This window comes from Amblyomma americanum, chromosome 3 (assembly GCF_052857255.1).
Source record: "Amblyomma americanum isolate KBUSLIRL-KWMA chromosome 3, ASM5285725v1, whole genome shotgun sequence".
NCBI classification, from domain to species: Eukaryota; Metazoa; Arthropoda; class Arachnida; order Ixodida; family Ixodidae; genus Amblyomma; species Amblyomma americanum.
In genome coordinates this window covers 160,730,577-160,743,556 of record NC_135499.1, presented here as the reverse complement: position 1 = coordinate 160,743,556, position 12,980 = coordinate 160,730,577, and positions in this window count along the sequence as shown.

Sequence of the window (12,980 nt, the reverse complement as noted above, 5' to 3'; positions counted from 1 at the left end):
TCCTCTTTTTCTAGGCTGTTGAACATTTTCTTAGTTTCATGCATAATTTTTGGATACACCGCACTGCTTGGATACACCGCACCGCACTGTGTAGGTAAGAAGGTGGGTATGAAAGTGTAAAGAGAGAAAGAGGTGCCGTAGTTGAGGACTCCAGAATAATATAGACAACCAGCGGATATTTAGCGTGCATTGACATCGTATAGCTCAAGGGCGGGTTTTGCGTCTCGCCTCCATCGAAACGCGCCCGCCGCGGTAGGGTTTTAACCCGGCCACTCTGGCTCAGTAGCCGAGTGCTGTAACCACTGAGCCACCGTGGTGGGTGTGTCCTGATATCAACAGGTAAACGAACGCTACGAACACAGGCGAGAGCAACATATCTGCTTCCGGCACCACACCCACATTTCGCCTCACAACAATCCAGATTTCTTCGTAGGACCGAAACCAAATTACTCCTTACCCCGCAGAGACTATTTATTTGGCTTACGCAGCGACCCAAATTGACTCAGTTATCCTCATCAAATGGCAGAATTTGAGAATATGTTTTTCACATGCAACACTGCCTAAAAAAATCCTTATTTTCCCTGTCCCCCTTAGAACATAAAACGATTCGCATATGTTGGCATAACTGGATAAACCCCCCGCTCTTTAGCCGAATAGGTGACCTACCATCAATGGTGAGTCACCTGCATCCACCCCATGGGGGAAACTTAAGCTTCGCCTTTAAACGTATGAAGCTATAGCGTTAATGGGTCACGTCAGAGGCTTCTCTTGACCACGCATAGACGGACGCTCTTTCCATATTATGTGAAAGCGCACCGGACAGGCCTATAAACCCCTGCTTTAACCACTCCGTACTAGAGCGCCTGCGTCGCCTGTAGGGGTAGCGTGTGTGACTCAAGGGCTAGGGATTCGCTCCCATTCTAAGTTGCTCATTTTCATTTCACCACAATTCATTTATTTCATATATTAAATGCCCTAACGAGGTGTAAGCCATGTTGCAACATTCGCATTACAAACAGCTCCATAATTGACGTCACGACTCTCTAGCTCAACTTGCTTTACTGCACACACCGGTGGGGACAACAACTGTGTCCGGTTCTCTCCTTAACGGCACCCTTGACGCTGTTGCGTTAAAAAAAATGTTCCGACGAGGCATTCAAGGAAAGGGTGACAGTTTGACAGAAGGACGAGCTAACACGTGCCTTACGGTGCTGTACCACACAAGGCGGTGCCGGCCGAAGGCTTAAGAGACGAAAGAAAATCCTTCGTTCCGGGTTAAACTGTAAAGAATGCAGGATGCGTAGATACACGAGCACATCAAAGCGAGAGAACGCTACAGCAAATAATTCTGACTTTGAAGGCGCATCGACATCCACCTGGAAATGTTAAAGAAACCGGCCTGTATTTGTTCTTCGCCGGCGAAGATGTCCGTGCTTTTCTATTCGCGCTTTACACGTTCATTTCGAGTTCGCTTTGACGCCGATGGTGCGTGCTCATATTAATCATACATCGTGCAAAGCTATGCACGAAAATATAGGTGCTTTTTTGTGCAGTCACCGCTCGCATAGAATTTCTCCTATTTTTCATAAAAAGGGACACTTGCTTCGTGTGACGCTTTCTTATGCGCGAATCATGCGCACGCTGTTCACTCACCAGCCACGCCAATCAGCCCGGGAGTGTTCGTGCACTTCCTGCCAACGCAGGTCGGCCCGCTCGGAAAAGGAGCGTCGCTCGTCGTTGACGGCGGACAGCTGGGCGTCGGCATGCGGATCGGTGCTGTCGCCCCACTCCTCCTCGGGATACTTCGGGGCCTGATCGACGGCCGCGCCTTCGACCTCAGCTGCCTGCGCCTGCGTGCCATGATGTCAAAGTAACAGGACGGGGACCTTCAAAGTTTCCCGAAATATGAAGTCTCCCAAATGGTGATATATTGCGTGTAGGTAGCTACAAACAGTACTCATCACCGTATCTCAGTTAATGAGAGCAATGCGTATTACAAGCTGGAGTCACTGATCGATTTCAGAAGTCGAGAGTTTGTCAGCAACCCATCCACTTCGGAATCAGCCCGGTGACGGCATCAGTTTTCGTTAATTTATGACCAGCTCTATTGTCTTCTCTAACTCCTTAGTCGGATTCCAAGACAATCTGTTCCTTCCTTAAGCTGTCCTTCGCACAAAAGAAAAAAAAAGACAACATTGTGAGCCAGAGAAAGGAACAAGAGACTGGCCTCCTGCCTCTCTGTGTAAAGGTGCGTTATCGTGAGAAATTACAAAAGGGAATAGTCAGCATGAAAAATGCAGAGGGACGTGCTGTACAGTTTATCTCTGGCGAATTTGGTGCACTGCTTTATGAAAATAAATTATTAGCTGGTGCAGTGTTTTAGGTTTGACCTTAGTTTACGTCCCGTTTTTCTGCACAGTACAGCAGTAGTAGTTCGTAGCTGGCCAATAAGGACGTAGTCCAAAATTACTGCTGAGAAAAGTGCGAAGCCAAGTTGAAGGAGGTGCTCGCTATCACCTCCTGGGCTCTCTTGGCGACACCTTTGTGCAAACCTCTCGAGGTGATTTTCATAACTAATATTGAAGATATTCGAGTTAGCTGTGTGCAACTCATGGTAGGCGTTCTAGGTGAGCATTTGCGCAGTGCAATGTCGTTTCAGTCATATTGTTTCAATTTATTGCTGAATGCAATACCATTAGCCTCTATCGCAATGCGACACATCTCTTCTCTCAGGTATAAAGCCGCGTTGTTTGTATAGACCGCTGCTTCACAACGTGTATTTTAAGAATATCGAAACCAACTTCGAAAGTGTCATCGCTGCAGTTGTGTTTACAGTTAAGCTAAGTAAATCAAACGTCTCAACGACGACGTACGTCTTGCTTATATATACCAGGTTGTATCGCCCTTCTTCCTGAGATATAGAGATTTTGAAATCAGTGGCGCCGTCACTATGCTTGTGTCGTTACTGGCACTGCGTCCATCTGATATTTCACATAGCGTGTTCAGTGGTCCCGTACCTGAACCCGTGAAGAGCTCGAGTGGTCTACAGAGGGCACAGAAGGCTGCACGCTGAGGAATGCACCGGCCGATGTGGTGGCTGCCCGAGCACGTGTTGTGCCGTGCAGAGTTTCGTCCGGTGCGAGCAGCACGTGAGCGGTCGCCTGGTGGACACGGCGTCTGCGGGCATCGAGTAAGGACAGCGGCTGGTCTTCTCCGGTGTCCAGGCGGCAAAGGTGGTGGCGCCAGTCCCTGCGGCTGATGCCAAGGAAACCAGCTTATGCATAAAGAGAAGTCCCGCTTAGAGAGTGGGGCAGCCAACGCTCGACTGACGGCCATCTAACCACAAGTATGACGTCACATTACGCCTTGGTGATCGCTGCTTCGTTTTTCACAAATTTTATTGCAGCGCGAAGAATGTGAGGTCCAGAAGCAAGCACAAAAGCGCAAGTTACAAGCGCCCAACCATCGGTTATTTTTTAGGTCACCCATGATGGTTTGAAGTTGTTCTCCTGAGTTACGTAGAAAAACATCAAGGAAGCGAGAATTTTTAAGATATAGAGATTACACTTATCCGAAGTTCTACTGAGCCCAGTTCTCAGAATATCTCATGTAAACACGCGCAATGAATAGTGCTGAAGAGATCATACCTCCAAGCCTGACACACATCCTTATTGGAATTTTAATAATTTTTTATGGATTAATATGGTGGCTGCCTAGCCACCGTAGAAATTTTCCAGCACATATACATACGCTTTTTCTGGACTCCGGTTCTAAAACGTCTGCACGGTGGCTATGGTTTTGGCTAGGTCAGATGCTTTCTTGGAATCGACGAAGGCCATATGTAGGCGCTATTAAAACGATACAGCATTGTGGGCATGGTGTTTCAAAAAGATTTTAAAGCGAAACGCTCCCGAATCAAGTAACGCTAAAGCTAAATCAGACTACTCTTGCGCGATGGAGTTTGTCATGTCAACATTTATGTCCTTTCATCGAATACCTTCCTTCCACGATTTTTTTTTCTGACAGAACTTCCTGCACACGGTGCTAGTAAAGTGCGCCCACTTAAGTTTGTCAGAACTGAAAACAATGATGAAACACGCGCTTCAAATTATTTAGCGAAAGCGTCATGTGTGCGAGGCTTCTGAACACTACAATTTGTTCCAAAGCAGTTGAGGACTTTTGGAAGAAAAACTTCACAAAGCGGCACCGCCACTCACCAGTTCTGACCCTTCACGGTGATCCTAGCAACTTTCGTGGCCTTACCTGGAGACAGGAAGAAACAAAAGCTCATTCAACCATTGCAAATGACAATTGGTTTTCTTTATGAGAGTTTAACATCCCAAAGCGACTCAAGCTATGAGGGGCACCGTAGAGAAGGGCTCCGAAAATATCGACCGCCTTAGGTTTTTTAACGTGCACTGACAACGCACTGTACACGGGCCACTAGAATTTCGCCTCCGTCGAAATTCGACCCCCGCTACCGGGATCAAACCCGCGTCTTTTGAGTCAGCAGCCGAGCGTCATAACCACTGAGCCACCGTGCGTTGCAAATGAGAATAGAATCATGTCGAAGCAAGCTAGCGTGAAACGCATGTGACACTCCTGTACAAAGTCGGATCCAGCTGTCTACTCTCAATTAAGTAATTTGTTTTGCAACAGCACTGAAATTCTCACTTACGTTAGACAGCACATTATAAGCATTAAAACATGCCTGAAATAACACAGCGCAGAGAGTTGAAACGACTGACAGTAGTAAGTGACTTCACGCTCGCAGTTCGTTTTAGGTTTTAGGACCGTGAGACTATGGAGCAGTTTCAACTAGAGTAGTCACAAGAACAATAATTGTTGTGCATAGAGCAGGGTCAAAGCATGAATAAAGAATCTTAATAATGCTGTTTAGAAGAGTGTAAAAGACCACACAGAATAACATGCCAAACTGGGATTTCGCATGGTTCGAAATGCGGCGCTAAAAACGGCTGCAACACAGTTGATAACACCCAGCAAGCTTATTGAAGTATAAGCTCTTTGTCTGCGGAGAGGTTCGTATGAGAAACTTCAGAAAGATGTGGGTCATCTTTACAGCTCAATCATTCGATGCGCAGCTGAGCTTCGGAAATCGGTAGGGTTGCATGTATCTTTGATAACGCCGATGATGGCGACTTTCCTTCACATTTCTGAAAGCTTTGGTAGCGAGCTTAAGATGACTAAGTTTCCAAAGACCTCTTTAAATAACCTTTCAAAATGCTTTCAATAATCTGTGCAAAGGGACAAGCGCATGCAAGACTTGTCGGTTTTCTCAAGAGTCAGAAAAACTGGCTAAATATTGTTCACGCAGATTTTGACAGAGTGAGAGGAAACCAAGGATGAAGAAACAGGCGAAAAGGAAAATTGCTAAGGCTCATGCACTGTAGCAGTGATTTATACATTACAGAAACTAGTTATGTTATACTATCGAGAAAAGTCTAAAAATTTGCGTGCAGATTCTCGAATGCCCTAGATAACAAGACTAATTTGAAGGGCTTAAGAAATTTGAGTATTAACGCACGCCGCACACTTCCATGCCCATAGAATTTCAAGCTCTGTTCTTCAAAGAACACATTTCTGGCAAATTATTTTCTTTATTTCCTGATATTTTTTCGCAACGAAACAGCACCAGAGAGAGCTTCCCTGACGCACAGCAAAACTTCGCGACACCCATCTTCAATTCTTGTTTTCAAAAAGTGATGCATCTTTAAACACACGAAGTAGTCACAAAATTCCGTCCAGCAGGGATTTCAAATGTAGCCGGCGTAGCTGATACACTTCGTAGCTGATACACTTCGAAACCAAAAGCCAAAAGGCACGTGCACAATCGTGGATGCCATGCTGCAAAGGGTCATGATGGCGGCCAATGAAGTCATCAGACTGCAGGCCACAAACGCCCATGCCGGGAGCGACTAACATTACCCAGACACATATCTGATTCATGTGCACCTCCGATCACCGTTTCCTCTTCGTACTTTGATAAGGCGCTGATAGACGCTACATTACCATCCTAAGCAATCTATCATCAATGAAATGACCAGATGTGTTCTCGATTTTTTTAGTTCGAATTTTAAAAAATGATGGCAGCTATTTGCTGCCATGAAAAACAACAAAACCGGGAAGAGGGTTTTGAACAGGTGGGATAAATTTTGCTTTTGCAGTGTGTCGCTCAAGAGAAAAAACATACGCATGTTTTGTCAGCATCATGTAGATGTTTTTTTTCTTTCGGCACTATAATGCAAGCATCGACAAGCTGGCATTTGCACTCTCCCGGTTTCTTGTTCCTTTTTATACAGGCTTTTCGAGCGAACATCTTTACAGAGCATGTTACGCAGCACATAGTTGTTATATGACATTTTAACTTACGGTGGAAATAATTTGTGCTGGTGCTAAATGTGTATCCCGTTCAACAGGCTGGCCGCCCTGTTTCACGCAGCGTTACGCGTTGTCGGCATTATTTCCAAACAAAGCATTTATTGCGGCTCATAGCTGGGCTCACCGATACTTGCTGGACCGCTTTGATATATGGCGGCCTGGCAAGGGTGGGCCGGTGTCGTGCTTGCTGCGCTAGCTGCAAGCTGCAGGGAAGGCGTCTCGGGGACTATCCTCTCAGTGTCTCGAAGCCTCTGCGGTGATGTTCCATCTCCTCGACAGCTGTCCTTGATCTGGCTGGCCATGGGTTTTTGATCGGGCTGGGGTGAAGGAAGAAATACGGATATGAGCGTATTGAATGCAGTTTATACAGACGCTGAATTAGAATCGTAGCGTTCGAATGAGTGTCACTTACAAGTTAAGAAAAAAACACTGCAGAACGTAAGAAAAATCACGCAGTGCTAAACTTGTCTTAGACGTTTTCTGTGATCTTTCCTTGCGTTTCCATGAAATCAATGATTTTTTCGCACGGCTTGTTGATAATACAAAACAAAGTGCTTGCACTATGTCAACTACAGAAGTGACATTACAGCGTTGCAGCGCGGAATATTAGCTCGAACTTTCCAGTCAAAAAGAAACGGCTGGTGGTGGGGGGGGGGGGGGGGGGGGGGGGAGATGTGGACACATCCACTTTTATAGGATTTGTACTAGAGGAGATGGTGAAACTTTTCATATAAATGACCAGTTATCTTTTAAGTTCCGGTCGTTCCAGGTATGTTGTGTTTGAGGAGATCTGAAGATGCAGAGTACCCTCAGACGTAACGATTTGTTTTGAGAGGCGTTCAAATATTATATTTGCAGTACTTTTGAGTTTGAAGCTGCTCAGTTGATGAAACGAAGAATAATGTTTTTTTTAGCATTTTTCACGAACCAAAATACAGAAATGGCTGAGCAGGCACAACAGCTCTATTCTTGTGTCGAAAAATAAACCGATTGCTGAAAGCTTTTGCCATTATATATAAAAACACCTTTACGCTCACACGGCATACGAAAGTTGGTTTTGATTCCGCATCAAAAAAGAAATCTTTTGACGAGAGTGCATATTCAATCAACCGCCAAATCAAGACAAAAAACGAATAATTTTTAAATCATCTAAAAAAAATATTTTACAATACATGTACTATATACTGAAGAGGGGTAGACAATAATCGGGATTGGTAGTAACAGCAAAGTTAAATCAATCAACCTCAGTTAATGACCGCCTCTACATAAAGTTAACTTCAGTTTTATCATGCTCTACGCAATTTGTTAGACACTCTCTGACTTTGTTCTCTGTACAGGCGGAGAAATGAAAGCTACTTTTGTTCCTGTCAATTAGGAAGAGATATATATTACATTAACTGGAGTACGTAAATGATGAGCAATGCAAGATATTTGAAAAAATTCATTTTTTTTAAAGGCAGTTTACCAGTCTGTGACGCCGAGACGGAGTTTGACGGATGCAGCTCTTCCGCAAGCCCGTCTGTGACGCCGAGACGGAGTTTGACGGATGCACCTCTTCCGTAAGCTTCGTATTCGCAACTCTTCAAAACATTCAATGCGAATAGCAAGCGCCGAGTACACACTATCTGGGACCTCGCGTATCTTTGCAAGACAAATACACAGTTGGGCCATATCAACACCCGAGCACCTGCCGTAACGTCTTCAGGAATGGTTACTCAGAGAAAGGCTTCTAAATTAAGTCAGGTCACATTTGGCGTTTTCAGAGAAAAACGCCAGCGAATCGCCTTATCTTTCCTTTACACAGAATTGCATTGAGGTCAAATTATTTGTTCAGGCTGAAATACGCTGTGTCCGCGTAGGTCCAATATTTAAGTTAGGTTAAGGCAAGACGACACAGCCTTATGTTCAGATTCCTCAGTACACTGAAACTAATAAAGCAAGCTGTACAGATCCGGCCTTGCCTGCGGCCCATTGAGCTCTTGCAAGTGAAATTTAACTGCTTTTCTATATTTACTCAATATTATAATAGAGATGAGCCTGGTGTTATCGAACCTGGATATTTTGAATTCTTGCCTTTATCCCGAATACACAGATGACGCCCCTGAAAATTAGTTGTATAAGTAAAAGAAAGTCGTGCTGTACATCGATTTTCCCAGCAGTTGAATACGTCAAACTGCGCGTCGCGCCACTTCAGTGGCACTTTTCTTAACGGCTCTGTTCGATCACTTTCAGCGGGTGGAGACAATTGGCTGCGCGGCTTTGTGCAATTACTGGTAGTGGTAGCTGTGGCAAACAGAGTGACGAAGTCAACGCGTGGGGAGTGCTTGAGGATGGCCTTCTGTCTTTTGTACTCATTTTTCGCGCCACATCGCTGTCATACGGTAAACCGAACCTAATTTAAGCTTAATAGCGGACCTCGCATGGCGTGCTTCGCGGCCGAAGGCGTTGCTGAAACTAGCTATATCTTGATTTTAATGAGCGCTCATTATATTTATAGCGTACTGCTAACAGGACTAGGCATGATAGGCGGCGGCGGGTTACAAAGCACGGTCCGAAGCCGCTTTGGTGCTAAGAAGGTTAAGGAATGGTGGCACAGCCTGAAGTCGAGACTTCTCGGGACACTAACGAATAAAGCACATTGGCACACCGGGTGGGCCGCGCGTCGATGCAAGAAGCGCGTCACTGACGTGGGCGCAATGTATTCACGCTTCTAAGTGACAGGTGAGCTTATCTATTTCGCTTTTTGTACATTCAATTATAGAGATATCAATCTAATTCGCGATCCCCTTAGAGTTCACTAAATTGGTGCTGGACTGTGTCTCTTTATCAAGGACATCTGAGATGCCCTTGGCGAGGTGGCATCCGCGGAAAAGCTGCAGAACAATGTCCCAGAAATTTTTTCTCTACTTGCCTGCTTTGACTGAGAGGCGGTGCGCACGTGACACATACCTGTGTCGTGGCGTCACCAGTGCTGGGCCTAGAGCTGTGACTGGGCAGCTTGGCGTGTACGTGTTGGAGGTGGCGGTGGCCGCATGGAGCCACAGTGGCGACGACCGCAGCACTCGCGTTCGCCAACTCGCTGGTGTCCCCAAAGTTGGGTCGCTGACTTTTGTCGCAGTCCTCTTTGATGGCGTCCGGAATTGTAAGCTGACGCTGCACCAGCTGTCGCATGGCTCGCATGCTGTCCGCGGCGACGCCTAAATGGTCGCCCACGCTGATGTCTTCAATTTAGCTAGAAGCAGAAAGAAGTAAGATATTTATTGCTAGAATAATAAGGTGCTTAAACGGTATATAATGACTGGAGCGTGAGCTCTTCGCTTTACAAGCTTCCGAGTTGATGCTTGAGGCTGAAACGTTACAGGCTAGAGGTAAACGATGTAGACTGCATTTGCTCCCGGAGGATAGAAAGCAACAAAATGGCGGTGATCATTTTGAAACAAATTGAAAGGATCCACCTCTTGAATCAACTAGGGGAGGCGCGAAAGTGCTTCGGAGCTTAATAACAAAATGTTGGAAGAAATGAGTGAAAGGAAGACGACAGATCGGGAAAGAATAAAGAAGGCGCAGATTAGTCCAAAAGGAAGGAGAATATAAAGAGGATATACTAAAATTTATGTACGAACTTCAAATCCACGTAGGAGGCGGCGGTGACTTGTCCAGGGGGACGTTATCGAAGCGCCAGTCGCCGCAACGTTTGCGACAGCCTTGTGAATGAGGCAGCACTGGCCTGAAATCATACAAGTCCCAATTTTACTGTTAAGCATCATGCCGTTACAACAGCTCTTGTGCACAAAAAAATCATCAATAATTGTAGCGTTACTAATATGAAACGTTTTCTCTTGGACGAAGAAAACAGTTATTGCCACTGAAATGCTCACACGGTTCGAACCACAGTCTTCTCTCCCGCGCACTACACTCTGATGTGGTCTGAAGGTGATCACTTAAGCCTTAACTTGGGAGAGCTGAAGTGCACGATCAGAGGGTACGTTGCCTTGAAAGCTGCGAAAACGCCCTATTGTTGCTCGCTTTCTACTGACTCCACCCTGTACGATGGCTCTTGTTCACCTTCGCACTCGGGACACCTAGCCTCAAAACGGCTCGCTGCAGACCACCCTCGAATTTGTTCGAACCATGCGTTGACCAACGCCTCACTCCGAACGGACAGCTGACGACATGCTCCTGATGAACTCGCCATCCGAGAACGCTGCCAAAAGCGTAATAAGGGTGGGAATAAAAAGGCCCTCTTACTTGGCGTAGGTCGTCGTGTACGGAAGCGGGAGCTCTAGGAAGACCGGCGGCAGTGCACGAGAGGAACGCACGAGAAACGTGGCGCCTGGTCTCGAGAAGAACGTGCTGCTCGAGCTGCCGACGGAACAGCTGGTGAAAAGAAAGAACAGCACCTGAAAAGAAGATGACTTGTTGTTATCCTCCGAAAATAATTTGCGTAGAAATCAAACGCAGCGTTTTTGTTTTGTATTTGGCGGGCTCTTCGTTGAGTTCCCACTAGCGATCGTAAAATCACAGAAGAGGAATAACGCGGTCGCCCACTGGTGCGCATAATTTTGCTGCAGGAGGAAGTGCTACATTTTTGGGAAAAAAAAGATTCATATATTAAGGACACCAGTGTTACAATGCTGGAGATTTTTGTGTTAACTTTTTGGTGCTTTTAATTTTCTCTCAAAACTATTTTCAACCTGATTATTTCTTTAAAAATTTAGTTTTTTCACCCACAACGCTTCGTTTCCTCGATTTTAATTCCAATTTCCTCAAGATCTCTCAAAATCCGGGATTTTCTTTTACTCTCAGATTCCTCTAAATTTATGAGCCGCTTGAGATGAACCTGGATGAGTTTTTTCCTGTTTGTACCTGCAACAAACTCTGGCCAATCCCCACCGTGGGTATGTGCCATCGTTTTTGTGGCAACAACAATAACTAATGGAGCATAATTTACTCTGTTGTCGGAGGTTCACGCATCAGAGGAGGACGCATCTTGAAATCCGCACTACAAAGTTGGGACTTTGTCGGTGACACTTCTCTCCTCTGGTGCGAGCAAAAGTGGTTTTGCGTTGCACCTAATTTGCCAATACCTTCACGATTACATAAAAGCTACCCGTAGATTACCTTGCAAACTACCAAAGCGAACTTCCTTCAGAATTTTTTAGATAACGACGCAAAACTTACACCACAGGGCATGATCGAGGCAGCGTGAACTTTATTATAGGATGAGACGCATTCAGACCTGGGTTCGACGTTGCGATGTACGAAGATACATTAAAAAAATCAGGGGGGGGGGCACTTTGTTGACCTAAAGAGTGGTGAGGCGAAAGCCTTTAGCGTGCTGTGGCTGCTAGTGTCACTGATGTGTGGTTAAGATGTAGATTAAGTACACAATTGTTTGTGAATCTTAAATGGTGGAGACACTGGAGGGCGTTTGGGAGGCATCCATATGATTCGACGCCTTTCTGCTAACACTCTCCAGCGTCCTAGACAAGGAGAACTACATATGCGTTTGCAGGAAGTAGAGTAGTCAGCACGCTCAGCTGCGGAAGGGGAGGATGGTGGTTAGAATCCCACTCATATTTTTTCCTTATCCAGTTGCAGGATGTAACGGACGCCGGGCAGATACATGGCAGCGAGTTAGAGCCATTAAAGGCTTTCGCGTTAAAAGTCTGAAGGTCATCTGATGGAGGCCAACTGGTGCGATGTTTGTCAGATTTTTACTGCCACTGTGTCTGTGGTGCACTCATCCCACGGCGTTGAAATAGGGGCAGAGTCGGCAGCGGTGTCCAACTGATGCACCGTTGGCGAAGCGAGGAGTGTCTTTCCCTCCAAACGTGCATCCATAATAATTAAGGGGAAGGTGGAAGTTTGACTGCAAACCCGCGATAGCGGCGGCAAAAGACAATGGGCTCCTGGAATGAGGGCCCACCCATTATTCTATGCATTGAGCATTTTTCTCTCTGGTGCGGGTGAGGTATTTTTCTATCGACCTCAACATTTATTAAGTTTAACTCGAAGCCCGCTAAGGCTGTTGACGAGCTAGCGACAAGCAAGCCCCTTAATCTTTGCATTGTTAACGAGCTCACTACCCTCGCCTGTAAAATCGCCAAAGCGCTGCAGTGACCAGATAGCTAGCTGTAGTAGTGAGAGCATACTGTAGCCGTAACTAGCTAAGCATTATGTGACCATCAGGGACTCTTGTGGAATGTTCATGATCCAGTCTTCGCGGGTTGAGCTGCCACTGTTTGCCGCAGCTCAGTGGCGTGACGAACACTAGCACAGTAGAGATGGTGCACCACCGAAAATTAAATTCGCATGATGCGAGTACATCCCTAGTAATTGACTAGGGATGTACTTGAAGGAACTCTCAACTGACCTGACAAATTTCGATATCGCCTTCGGGTACCAGAGCCTGCACGCGGGCTTAGCAATATGGCGTAATATAGGGCTCCGGATTATTCTACATTCCAGTGGTTCCAAACTGTAGTATGCGATGCAATATCAGTGCAAGTGAACCTGTACTGATATCACACAGAATACTGGTGTTTTTTACATCGAAATGCGGTCGTAGCGGCATGCAT